Source organism: Cetorhinus maximus, chromosome 19, assembly GCF_964194155.1.
Source record: "Cetorhinus maximus chromosome 19, sCetMax3.hap1.1, whole genome shotgun sequence".
In the NCBI taxonomy this organism is placed as follows: domain Eukaryota; kingdom Metazoa; phylum Chordata; class Chondrichthyes; order Lamniformes; family Cetorhinidae; genus Cetorhinus; species Cetorhinus maximus.
Window position 1 is genome coordinate 10,572,101 of NC_135897.1, and position 12,085 is coordinate 10,584,185.

At 43.2% G+C, this 12,085-nt stretch overlaps 1 protein-coding gene across 5 annotated transcripts in view; it reads right to left on the reverse strand.

Moving 5' to 3' along the window:
* LOC144693634 (serine/threonine-protein kinase PAK 2-like) overlaps positions 1 to 12,085 on the reverse strand; it is a 76,823-nt gene that overhangs the window by 43,773 nt on the left and 20,965 nt on the right. The window contains exon 1 of one of the 5 annotated variants that reach the window (XM_078563473.1): positions 1,553 to 1,571. The exons of the other annotated variants lie outside the window; for them this stretch is intronic. The gene's annotated coding sequence lies outside the window, so the exon portion shown is untranslated. Of the gene's footprint in view, positions 1 to 1,552; positions 1,572 to 12,085 lie in introns of those variants that run through there. 5 annotated transcript variants of the gene reach the window in all.

Genomic DNA, 12,085 nt, shown 5'->3' on the forward strand with positions numbered 1-12,085 from the left:
AACACACTCACCTGAGTAAAAAGGTTGTGGGTTCAAGTCTCACTCCAGAGACATGAACTCAGAATCTAGGTTTACACTCCCATGCAATAGCAATAAAGAAGTGCTACACTGTCAGAGATGCTATCTCTCAGATGAAAGATGAAACCAAGGCCTTATCTGCCCTCAAGAGAACTTGAAAGATCCAGGGCATGATTTCAAATATCAGAGGGAGTTCATTGCAGTATTCTGGCCAATATTTATCCCTCAAGGCCTCAACCATATAACTAAAAAGGAATTCTAATCATTACAGAACATACGAACATATGAAATAGGAGAAGTAGACCACACAACCCCTCGAGCCAGCTCTGCCATTCGATAAGATCATGGTTGATCTGTTTGTATTTTGAATTCCACATTCCCATCTACCTCCGATAATCTTTGATTCCCTTGCCTAACGAGAATCTATCTACCTCTGCCTTAAAAATAATCAGTGACCCGGCTTCCACTGCCTTCTGAGGCAGAGAATTCCAAAGTCACACAACCCTCAGAAAAAAAATTCTCATCTCTGCCCTAAAGCGTAACCCTTAATTTTAAAACAGTGCCCCCAGTTCTGGACTCAACCACAAGAGGAAACATCCTTTCCACATCAACCTTGTCAATACCATTCAGGATCTTGTATACTTCAATCAAGTCACCCCTCATTCTTCTAAACTCCAGTGGAAACAAGCCCAGTCTGTCGAACCCTTCCTCATAAGACAACCCACTCATTCCAGGTATCAATCTAGTAAACCTCTTCTGAACTGCCTCCAACGCATTTACATCCTTCCTTAAATAAGGACACAAAAACTGCACACAGTATTTGATATCTGGTCTCACTAATGCCCTGTATAACTGAAGCATAACATCCTTACTTTTATGTTCAATTCCTCTCAGAATAAAATTCCATTAGCCTTCTTAATTACTTGCTGTACCTGCATACTAACATTTTGTGACTCATGCATTAGAACACCTCTGCACCTCTCAATTCTGCAACTCTTCTCTGCTTTTTTTTATTCTTCCTGCCAACTTCACATTTTCCCACATTATACTCTATCTGACAGATTTTTGGCCACCCAATCAACATATCTATATCCTTCTGCAATCTCGTATCCTCTTCACAACATAATTTTCTACCTATCTTTGTGTCATCTGCAAATTTAGCTAACATGCCTTCACTCCCCTCATCTAAGTCATTGATATAAATTACAAAAAGTTGAGGCCCCAGCACAGGCCCCTACGAGACTCCACTCGTCACATCCTGCCAATCAGAAAAAGACTGAATTACGCATACTCTGCTTTCTGCCAGCTAACCAATCTTCTATCCATGCTAATATGTTACGCCCTACACCATGAGCTTTTATTTTCCGCAGTAACCTTTGACACTGCACCTTATCAAATGTCTTCTGGAAATCCAAGTACTGTACGTCTACATGCTCCCCTTTATCCACAGCGCATGTGACTCCTTCAAAGAATTCCAATAAATTGGTTAAACACAGTTCCCTTTCACAAAACCATGCTGTCTCTTCCCGATTACCTTGAGCTTCTCAAAGTGCCCAGCTATAGCCTCCTTAATGATCGATTCTAACACCTTCTCCATAACAGATATCAATCCAACTGGCCTCTCGTTTCCTACTTTCTGCCTCCCTCCCTTCTTGAAGAGGGGGGTTATATTTGCTACTTTCACAGTCTGATGGAACCTTTCCAAAATCTAGTGAATTTTGGAAAATTAACACCAACGCATCTGCTACCTCATTAGCCACTTCTTTTAAGACCCAGGGTGAAGTCTAACAGGACCCGGAGACTTGTCAGCCTGCAGCTCCATCAGTTTGCTCAGTACTGCTTCCCTAGTGATTGTTATTTCACCAAGTTCCTCATTCCCTTCCACCTCCTGATTTACAGCTATTACTGGAATGTTTTTTGTATCCTCTATAGTGAAGGCAGAAGCAAAATATTTGTTTGTTTCATCCACAATTTCCTTATTATTTACTATTAACTCCCCATTCTCACTCTCCAGGGGACCAACACTCACTTTACCTACACTTTTCCTGTTTAAATACCTGTAGAAACTCTTGCTACCCATTTTAACATTTCTATCTAGCTTTCTCTCATACTCTAATTTCTTTCTCTTGCTGCATGCAAATTGGCTGTCATGTTTCCTGCAGTGCAGCAGTGACTACAATTTAAAAAGTACTTAATTAGCTTGAAACACAATGGGATGTCCTGAGGCCGTGAAATGCATTACATAAATAAACACGCCATCATTCTTTTCTTGGCCTCCTCTCACCATCACAGATGCCAGTCACCAGCCGTCTAGGTTTACTCCACATACCAACTTAGAAATGGCTAGGCACACTGGATAAGCAAATGATATAGGCCCTGATAACATCCCAGCTGTAGTGAAGGCCTGAGCTCCAGATTTAGCCAAACCATTCCAATACAGCTACAACACTGGTACTTACCTGATGTGGAAAATTGTCCAGGTCTGTCTTGCCCTCACAAAGCGGGGCAAATCCAACCCAGCCAATACCATCCTATCATGCCATTCTCCATCATCAGGAAGGAGTCATCGACAGTGCCATCAAGCAGCACTTGCTCAACAATTACCTGCTTAATGTTAGTCAGTTTGGGTTATGTAAAATATATAGCACAGAAACAGGCCACTTCGCCCAGCCAATTCATGCTGGCATTCCAAGCTACACTCAAGCGTTCTCCCACCCTTCCCCATCTGACTATCAGCATCAACCTCAATTCCTTTCTCCTTGCATACTGAACAGAACAAAGTGTGGTGAGAGTGGTGCCCTCAACATCTAAGTGTGGCACCAAGGAGCCAGAGTCAAAATGATGAAAAAATGTACACAGTGCAGCACTGCCTGAAAAGGCAGTGGAAGCAGTGTCAACAACAACTTTAGAAAGAGAATTGGATAAATACTTGAAGGGGAAAAATTGATAGGGCTATAGGGAAAGACCAGGGAGTGGGACAAAGTGGATCACTGTATCTGAGCCAGCACAAGCGCAATCGGCTGAATGAACTCCTTCTGTGCTGTATTATTCTAAGATTCTAATAAAACTCAAGTCAATGGGGATCAGGTAGAAAACTCTCCAGTGAAGTTACACCTGGCACAAAGAAAGATTGTTTGTTTGTTGGTGGCCAAACATCTCAGCTGAGGTCACTGCTGCCAGAGTTACTTGGGGTAGTGTCCTTCCAGCTGCTCCAGTGACCTTCCCTCCAACATAAGGTCACAGGTATGGCAGCTCACTAATGATTGCAATGTCCAGCTCCATCTGCAATTCTTTAAATAACGAAGCAGCCCATGGGTGCACAGAACAAAACTTGGACAATGTCCAGACTTTTGCTGATTATTGCGGCCTAAACGTCACTTCCCAAAAGCGTCAGTGACCATATTCAACACGTGGGACCCCAACCACCTCCCCATGGCATTCAACGACAATACAATCACCAAATTCACCAACATCCTGGGGTCCCCAACGAGCAGAAAGGCAACTGGACCAAGCACATAAATGTCGTGGCTATTATAAGATGTCAGAGGTTGCGGTATTTTAAGTTGAGTTGCTCACCTCCTGACTTCCCAAAGCCACTCCACTACCAACAAAGCACAGGTCACGATTGTGATAGAATAATCTGCACTTGCCTGGATGAGTGCTGCTTCAACAACTTGAGCTCAACCATCCAGACAAAGCCGCCTGCGTGATCAGCAACCTATCCAAATCAATAAACATTCACTCCCTCCACTGCTGGCACACAATAACAGTGTGTACCATCTACAAGACGCACTGCTGCAACTCAATGGCTTCTTCCCCAACACCCATGAGCACAATACCTAAAAGGACAAGGGCGGTGGGTGCCTGGGATCAGCATCAGCTCAGTGTCCCCTCCATGTCACACGTTATCCTGAATTGTACTGATTATAACCCTGGCTGTAATTGACCCTTTCCTTTAAAGCCCATGAGCCAGAGCCCTCACCGCAGGCCCATGGCCCTTTGAGCCAGAGCCTTTGCCCCAGGCCCATGGCCCCTTCAGCCAGAGCCCTCACAAGGCCCATGGCCTCAGAGAATCAGAGCCCTCTCCAACGTATGCATTTTTTTGCCTCCCCCATCATCTCCCTTTGTTTCCTGAAGAAGGTGTTATCTCTTTGCTGGGATTGAGTGCTGACCACAGGCAATCTGCCATGCAGAGACACACTGGCTGTCTAGTAATCTCAGAGGCAACTGTCTTCTCAAGTCCAATTACAAGCGTGTATGAAGAATCAGCCCACGTTCTAAGTCAAATGGTTGTGTTCAAGCCCCACTTCATGGTTTCAGCTCATAACCCAATATAGTGATGAGCGCACTGAGCTGCCATTCTTCAGGTGAAATTTTAACTCATGGCTCCAAACAGGTTTACAAGTTCAGGTACATATTAAAGGCCCAAAAAGCACAGCAAAATTGATCTAAGGCCAAAGCTTTCCAACACTTCCAATGATTCTGAGAGAAGAGACCAACGATCTACGTTTGACCTTAGTTTGTGCTGAGCCGGCTGTGGTCAGAATGCCACAACTGGCTTCAGTACCTCGAGACAGAGAGGGGAAATCCAGTGACACCCGCTGGGATAGGGTCAAACTTAACTCTGAGGTCTTTCATGGTCAATAACCTCAACGCTCAGCACAACTTCAAAAGATGGGGGTAACAACAAATTTGGGTGAGAGCTCTCACAGGAGGCGGCAAAGTACAATAAGACAATAATAAATTTTGCAGAATGGCGTGCAATTGGCAGATTAATTTTTGTGGTATGTTAGATGGTGCATTTTTGTAGAAAAAATAAAGACGCCATATACTATTTGGATAGTAACTGCCAAAATAGGATAGAGGAACAAAAGGATCTGGGGGTACACATCGACAAATCATTAAAAGTAGTGACGCAAGTAAATAAGGCCGTGGAAAAGACAAACCAAGCACTGGAGTTGATGCCTAGAGGGAGAAAATTGAAAAACACGGGAGTTACGTTAAACATGCCTGAATCTTAGTTAAGCTACATTTGAAGTATTGTGCATATTTCTGGCCCCCATCTTATAGGTGCAAAAAAAGGATGATCCCATAACTGCGAGAATATACTTATGGAAAGGCCAGGCTCTTTTCTCTTGAAAAGAGAAAGCCGAGGGGTGGTCAAAGAGGTCCATTAGATTCTGAAGAGGTTCAGCAGAGTAGACGGAGATAATGTTTACACTTGTGGGGGAATCCAACCTACAAATGTTAAATCCAGGGGAGTCACTAATAAATCCAATGGGAAATTCAGAAGAAACGTCCTCACTCAAAGTGGTTAGAATGTAGAACATGCTACTATATGGAGTAGTTGTGACAAGTAGCATAGGTGCATTTAATGGAAAGTAATGGATCAGTACAACAGGGTAAAAGAGATAGGTGGGAGAAAGCTCACCTGGCGCATGGATACTGGCACAAATTAGTGAAGCCAAATGGCTTGCTTCTGCACTGTAGACTTGACCTAATGCTCATAATCCAGGTATACATAGCCACTTGGCCCAGACACTGGCAGTTGCCAATATCTGCAGAACCAGATTTCAACAGGAGTCAGTGCCTTCAGAGATGGGAGAAAACCAGCAGAGCTCCTTCACCCACTGGATTCCTCCAATTGCACAGCAGTTTGAAAGAACATTCCAACATTCCTGCCAGGCATGTAATTATGTGGGATGTAAAGCTTCACCAAACAGGAAGCAACTGAACAAGACACATCATGTCTGACCAAACAGCTCACAGCTATCATACCGAGGGAGGTGAATACTTCTTCCCCACACCCAAAGTTGTGTACAGACAGGCAGGCACCCATCCAGCACTAGGCTCTGGTGCGTCAGGCTGCAGCTGTCTCACATGTCGAAGCTTATCTGCTGACAGGGTTAAACATATCCCTCACAGTCTCCACTTTCCTTACTGTCGACTGCACTCCATGTCCTCAAAGTAATTCCTCAGTACTCAAGGAATCTGTACAATCTGCTTTAAGCTAGAACTGATCCAGAATTTACAATTTTAAGAGTTTCTTAGTATAATCTACTCTGGATATACGATTTCTTTGTAGCCAGCTGCAATTTATTTCTATATATTATAGCTGAAATATAAACTCCTTTAAATGCCATGTGACTATTCTGCCACCCTCACACTAACCTCTATCTCACCCTCCTTTCATAACTATCTCTCTCTGCCCTGATCAAGTAGTCATGGGTTTAGTCCTTTGCAGACCAAAATCTTGTTTCAGAGGAGATGACGGCTGTAGGTCAGGCACATGCCTCCATGGCAGAAAGGATTGAGGGGGCAGTGGTTATATCATATAGCAATTTGTAGTTTACAGCCTCTAATCAGAGAACATCAGATGCTCGGGACAGGTTGCTTGTGGTAAACAGGAGTAAACAAGACACTTAAATCAGGGCCAGGTGAGTCATCTCAACATATGGCGCTGAGCAACAATATTTAATCCTGGCTGTAATCTATCCCTTCATTTAAAATCAGACTACCAAGAGCTAAGTAACCAGGTTATTGAAAAGTAAATTTAAGTGGCAAACGATTTTCTCCAAGAGCTCAATGTCATTTGCCATTGGACCCCAGGGTCCCCATGATCCAGAGCGTGCCTTTACCTGCACTATATATATTTGTAAACCTAGTGAGACTCAAGAGACAAACTGAAAACCTTTATCAATGCTTTGGTGAGACCACACCTGGAATACTGAGAGCAGTTTTGGTCCTCATATGTGAGGAAGGGTATATGTACATTTGAGCCAGGAGAGCAAATGTTCACTAGATTGGTTTCTGGAAAAGAAGGTCGTCCTATGATGACAGGCTGAGTAAATTGGGTCTGTATTCTCTGGAGTTTAGAAGAATGAGAGGTGATCTCTTTGAAACCTACAAGATTCTGAAGGGGCTTGAGAGGGTAGAGACAGAGGTTATTTCCCTTGGCTGGGAAATCTGAAACAAGGGGGCACAGTCTCAGGATAAGGGACAGGTCATTTAAGACTGAGATGAGGAGAAATTTCTTCACTCAAAGGGGTTGTGTATCTTTGGAATTCTCTACCCCAGAGGGTTACGGATGCTCCATCACTTCGTAAATTCAAGGTTGGGATAGACAGATTTTGGTCTCTCAGGGGATTTAGGGATATGGGGCATGGGCAGGAAAATGGAGTTGAAGCCCACGATCAGCCATGATCATATTGAATGGTGGAGCAGGCTCGATGGGCCATGTGGTCTACTCCTGCTCCTATTTCTTGCGTTATATTCATTGCACTCAAGGTTATTGGTTTATATCATATTTTATGACACAATATCACCTACATTAGAACTAACCCTACAGCTCAAGCTATAAACTAGCAGAATCGTTAACTTAACATTGAAAACTTAGATAAGCAATACATTTTGAATAATTGCAAGCTTCTACACAAAGGTCAATCCAATATTAAAAACAAGATACATGTCTTGCACCAACTCTTGATCTAACACTAATCAGGGAAACATGGCTGTTTATTTATTAACTACTTGCTACCTTGGTTTGTACTCCTGATAGCATCAGGATGACAAGCAAACTGGATGCATGTAACCCAATGCAAGTTCATACAAGGTAGCCCCAGGCTACCTAGAGCAGCCCATCAAAAAAATGGCAAAGAATTGTGGCTCTGCCCCTTTGACAAACATAAGTTTTCATCGGTTATAATGGTCAATAAAAACATTACTTTAAAAAAAGATAAAAACAGAAAATACTGGAAACACTCAGCAGGTCAGGCAGCATCTGTGGAGCAAGAAACAGTTAACATTTCACTTCGATGGTCTTTCGACAAAACTAGAATATTAATTCTGCTCCTCTCTCCCCACAGATGCTGCCAGGTGTGCTAAATATTACCAGCATTATGCTTTTATTTCACATTTCCAGCATCTGCAGTGTTTTAAAAGGATGTCAATCACACCAACTGTTACACCTAAAACATGAATTAGTTTGCTCTCTCCACAGACACTGAGTTGCGCATTTACACGTTTTCTATTTACATTTCAGATTATCAGCATTTGCACAATGTGCCATTTGAACTGAACAGCATGGGTTGACTCATTGACCACTTAACACTTCTAATGAATGCAGGTTCACAAACGAGAGCAGCAAACAGTCCACACCTAGCAAGGCCTTGCCCTGAGATGTGTTCAATTAGCCCAGACTCGAGCGCAACATACTTTGCAGTTTCCAACCCCAGCTAACAGCACCCGACTTCAACCTGACATGTGTCTTGATCAGCAAGAAAGAATTCAGTTTCAGGAGACAGTCACACCTCTCAAATTTGCTACCTTAAATTCGGCCAGTGGTCAGGGACAGGAGGGTGTGACTATGAGTGAGGCAGGTAGAGGGATTGAGGAAGTAGCACTGCAGGAGCCTCAGCCCTTACCCTTATCCAACAGGTTCGAGATTCTTGCTCCCTGTGTGGACGAGAGCGGGGACTATAAGGAGGATGAGCAAACTGACCATGGTACAGGGAGCCATTTAAGTGGGGGGAGGAAAGAGAAATGTAGTTGTAATCAGGGATAGTATAGGTAGGGGAATAGATACTGTTCTCTGTAGCCAGGATCGAGGGTCCCGAAGGCTGTGTTGCCTACCTGGTGCCAGGGTTAAGGATATCTCATCTGGGCTGCAGAGGAATTTGGAACGGGAGGGGAAAGATCCAGTTGTCATGGTCCACGTAGGTACCAACGATATAGATGGAACGAGGAAAGAGGTTCTGCTGAGGGAATACGAGCAGCTAAGGACTAAATTAAAAAGCAGAACCAAAAAGGTAATAATCTCCGGATTACTACCTGAGCCACAAGCTAATTGGCACAGGGTCAATAAGATTAAAGAGGTAAATGCGTAGCTCAAAGATTGGTGTGGGAGAAATGGGTTTGAATTCATGGGACATTGGCACCAGTACTGGGGAAAGAGGGAGCTATTCCGTTCGGACGGGTTCGACTTGAATCATGCTGGGACCAGTGTGCTGGCGAATTGCATAACTAGGGTCGTAGATAGGGCTTTAAACTAAATAGTTGCGGTGGGGGGGGCGAGAATTCAGTTGCATGGAAATATAAAAAAAATCAAAGTTTGAGAGAGTAAGAGTGCAGGTTAGTGACGAGGCTGATTGTTACCAAAGATTGAAAGGAAGGGACAGAGTGTGTGAACGCTATATTGCACCAAAGAATCATATAAGAATAGGGAAAACTGACAACAGGCCAAACTTAAAGGCTTTGTATCTGAATGTGCGTAGCATTCGGAATAAAACAAATGAGTTAACAGCGCAAATAGAGATAAATAGGTATGATTTGGTGGCGATTACTGAGACGTGGTTACAGGGAGAACAGGTTTGGGAGTTGAATATCCAAGGGTACTCAGTGGAAGATATTTGAGATATTCAATTCCTCCCAAGTAAAATATATTCCAAAAGAGGAAGAAAGATGGTAAGAGGTGGGAAAAAGCATCCATGGCTAAGCAAAGAAGTTAAAGATAACATAGGCAAAAACTAAGGCATACTAAAGACAAAAGGTCAGTGGCAGGCTGAAAGATTGGGAAACTTTTAAAGATCAACTAAGGGTGACTAAAAAAAAATAAAAAGAGCAAAGGTAAATTATGAAAGAAAACTAGCGCAAAATGTAAAAACTGATAGCAAAAGCTTCTATAAGTATATAAAAGGAAAGAGAGTAGCTAAAGTGAATGTTGGTCCCTTGGAGGACGAGACTGGGGAGTTAATAGTGGGGAATGCAGAAATGGCAGAGACGCTTAATCTATATTTTGCCTCAGTTTTCATTGTGGAGGACACTAGAACCACCCCAATAGTAACAGGTGGTGCAGAGGGTATAGAGAAGGAGTAACTTAGAACAATTACCATCACCAGAGAGAAAGTACTGAGCAAACTATTGGTATTAAAGGGTGACAAGTCCCCAGGATCTGATGGCCTATGTCCCAGGGTCTTAAAGGAAGTGGCAGCGGAGATAGTGGATGCATTGGCTATAATATTCCAAAATTCCCTGGATTGTGGAAAGGTTTCAGTGGATTGGAAAACTCTAATATAACGCCCTTATTCAAAAAAAAGGGGGGGTGGTGGCAGAAAGTAGGAAACTATAGACCAGTTAGTTTAACGTCTGTCATTAGGAAATTGTTGGCATCCATTATTGAGGAAGTAGTAATGGGGCATTTGGAAAGTCAAAATGCAATCCATCAGAGTCAGCACGGTTTTATGAAGAGTAAATCATGTTCGACTAATTTGCTAAAGTTCTTTGAAGATGTTACAAGCAAAGTGGATAATGGGGATCCTGTAGATGTAGTATATCTGGACTTCCAGAAGACCTTTGATAAGGTGCCGCACAAAAGATTAATACACAAGACCACACGGAGTTAGGGGTAATATATTGTCTTGGATAGAGGATCGGCTAACCAACAGAAAGCACAGAGTGCAGTGGATGCCAGGACGCTGAATAAATTTGAGGAGATAGACAGGTTTTTTATTAGCAACGGGTTGAAAGGTTATGGGGAGAGGACGGGAAATTGGAGTTGAGGCCGAAATGAGATCAGCCATGATCATATTGAATGGCAGGGCAGGGCTCGAGGGGCTGAATTGCCTACTCCTGCTCCTAGTTCTTATGTTCTTATAATCCCTTGCAGATAAAAGAGCTTCAGTTTCAGCACAACCATGGCCAGCATTGTTAACACACTCACTGAGCAAGCTGAAGTGTGTTTCAAGAAGAGAGGAACTAGGTGACAGAAATCAACTCCCTCAATAGACCAGTGGGTAAATACAATGTATTACAGTGCTGAGGTCCTAGGTTCAGTATGCAGACTGAGCTCAGCAGCAGCTGGTATGTTACCATTGACTTCAGCACTCCAGGGGTAGGAAGACGAGGTGTCTGTTCCCCAAACTCTGCTGGAATATGCTCGCAGCCAGTAGACGAGTACAGGATTGGGCTCGACCATGAGTGCCACAGGTTCGGCTCCCAAATTAAAAACGACTGAGTGAAGCACAAATGGGGCTGCTGGCCCTCGTGGAACTTGATCCAAACAAGGGTCAACATCTTCAGGGAGCAAGATGAAAAGGCTTCCCAATACAGGGATCAGACAGAGAGCAAGCACAAGACTCGGTCAAAAGTGCTTGTTCTTTAGGGAATGCAACTTTGCAGTTTTAGCAGGTTGAATACATACTTTACTCGATTTTAAATATACTTCTTGTAAAAGTGCAACAGTAAGTCACAGGCAGAGAGGTACACAAGAAATAGGAGGAGTAGGCCATATGGCCCAATTGAGCCTGCTCCACCATTTATAATGAACATGGTCTTCAACTCCACTTTCCCACCCACCCCACCACTGCTCCCCAAATCCCTCGATTCCCGGAGACACCAAAAATCTGCCCATCCCAGCCTTAAATGTATCCAACAATAAAACATCCACAACTCTCTGGGGTAGAGAACTGCAAAAATTCACAACTGTTAATGAGTTTTCTCCTCATCTCAGTCCTAAATAATCAGCCCCTTATCCTGAGACCATGCCTGTGTTTTAGATTCTCTGACCAGTGGAAACAATATCCTATCAAGCCCCTTCTGAATTTTGTCAGCTTCAATTAAGATTGTCTCTCATTCTTCTAAACCCCAGAGAATATAACCCCAATTTACTCAGCCTATCATAGGAGAACCCCTCATCCCTAGGACTAAATTAGTGAACTTTCACTGTACTGCCTCCAATGCAAGTCTATACTGTTAAACATGGAGTCTAAAACTGCACAGTATTCCAGATACGGTCTCACCTAAACCCTGTGCAACTGTAGCAAAATTTCTTTATTTGTGTACTCCAGCCCCCTTGCAATAAAGACCAATGTGCCATTTGCTTTCCTAATTGCTTGCAGCACCTACATGCTAACTTTGTTTTCCTTGTACAAGCACACCCAGGTCTCTTTGAACATCAACACTTATGAGTTTCTCACCTTTTAAAAATATTCTGCTTTTTTATTCTTCTGACCAAAGTGAATAACTTCACAATTCCCGATATTATACTTCAATTACCATCTTGTTGCCCACT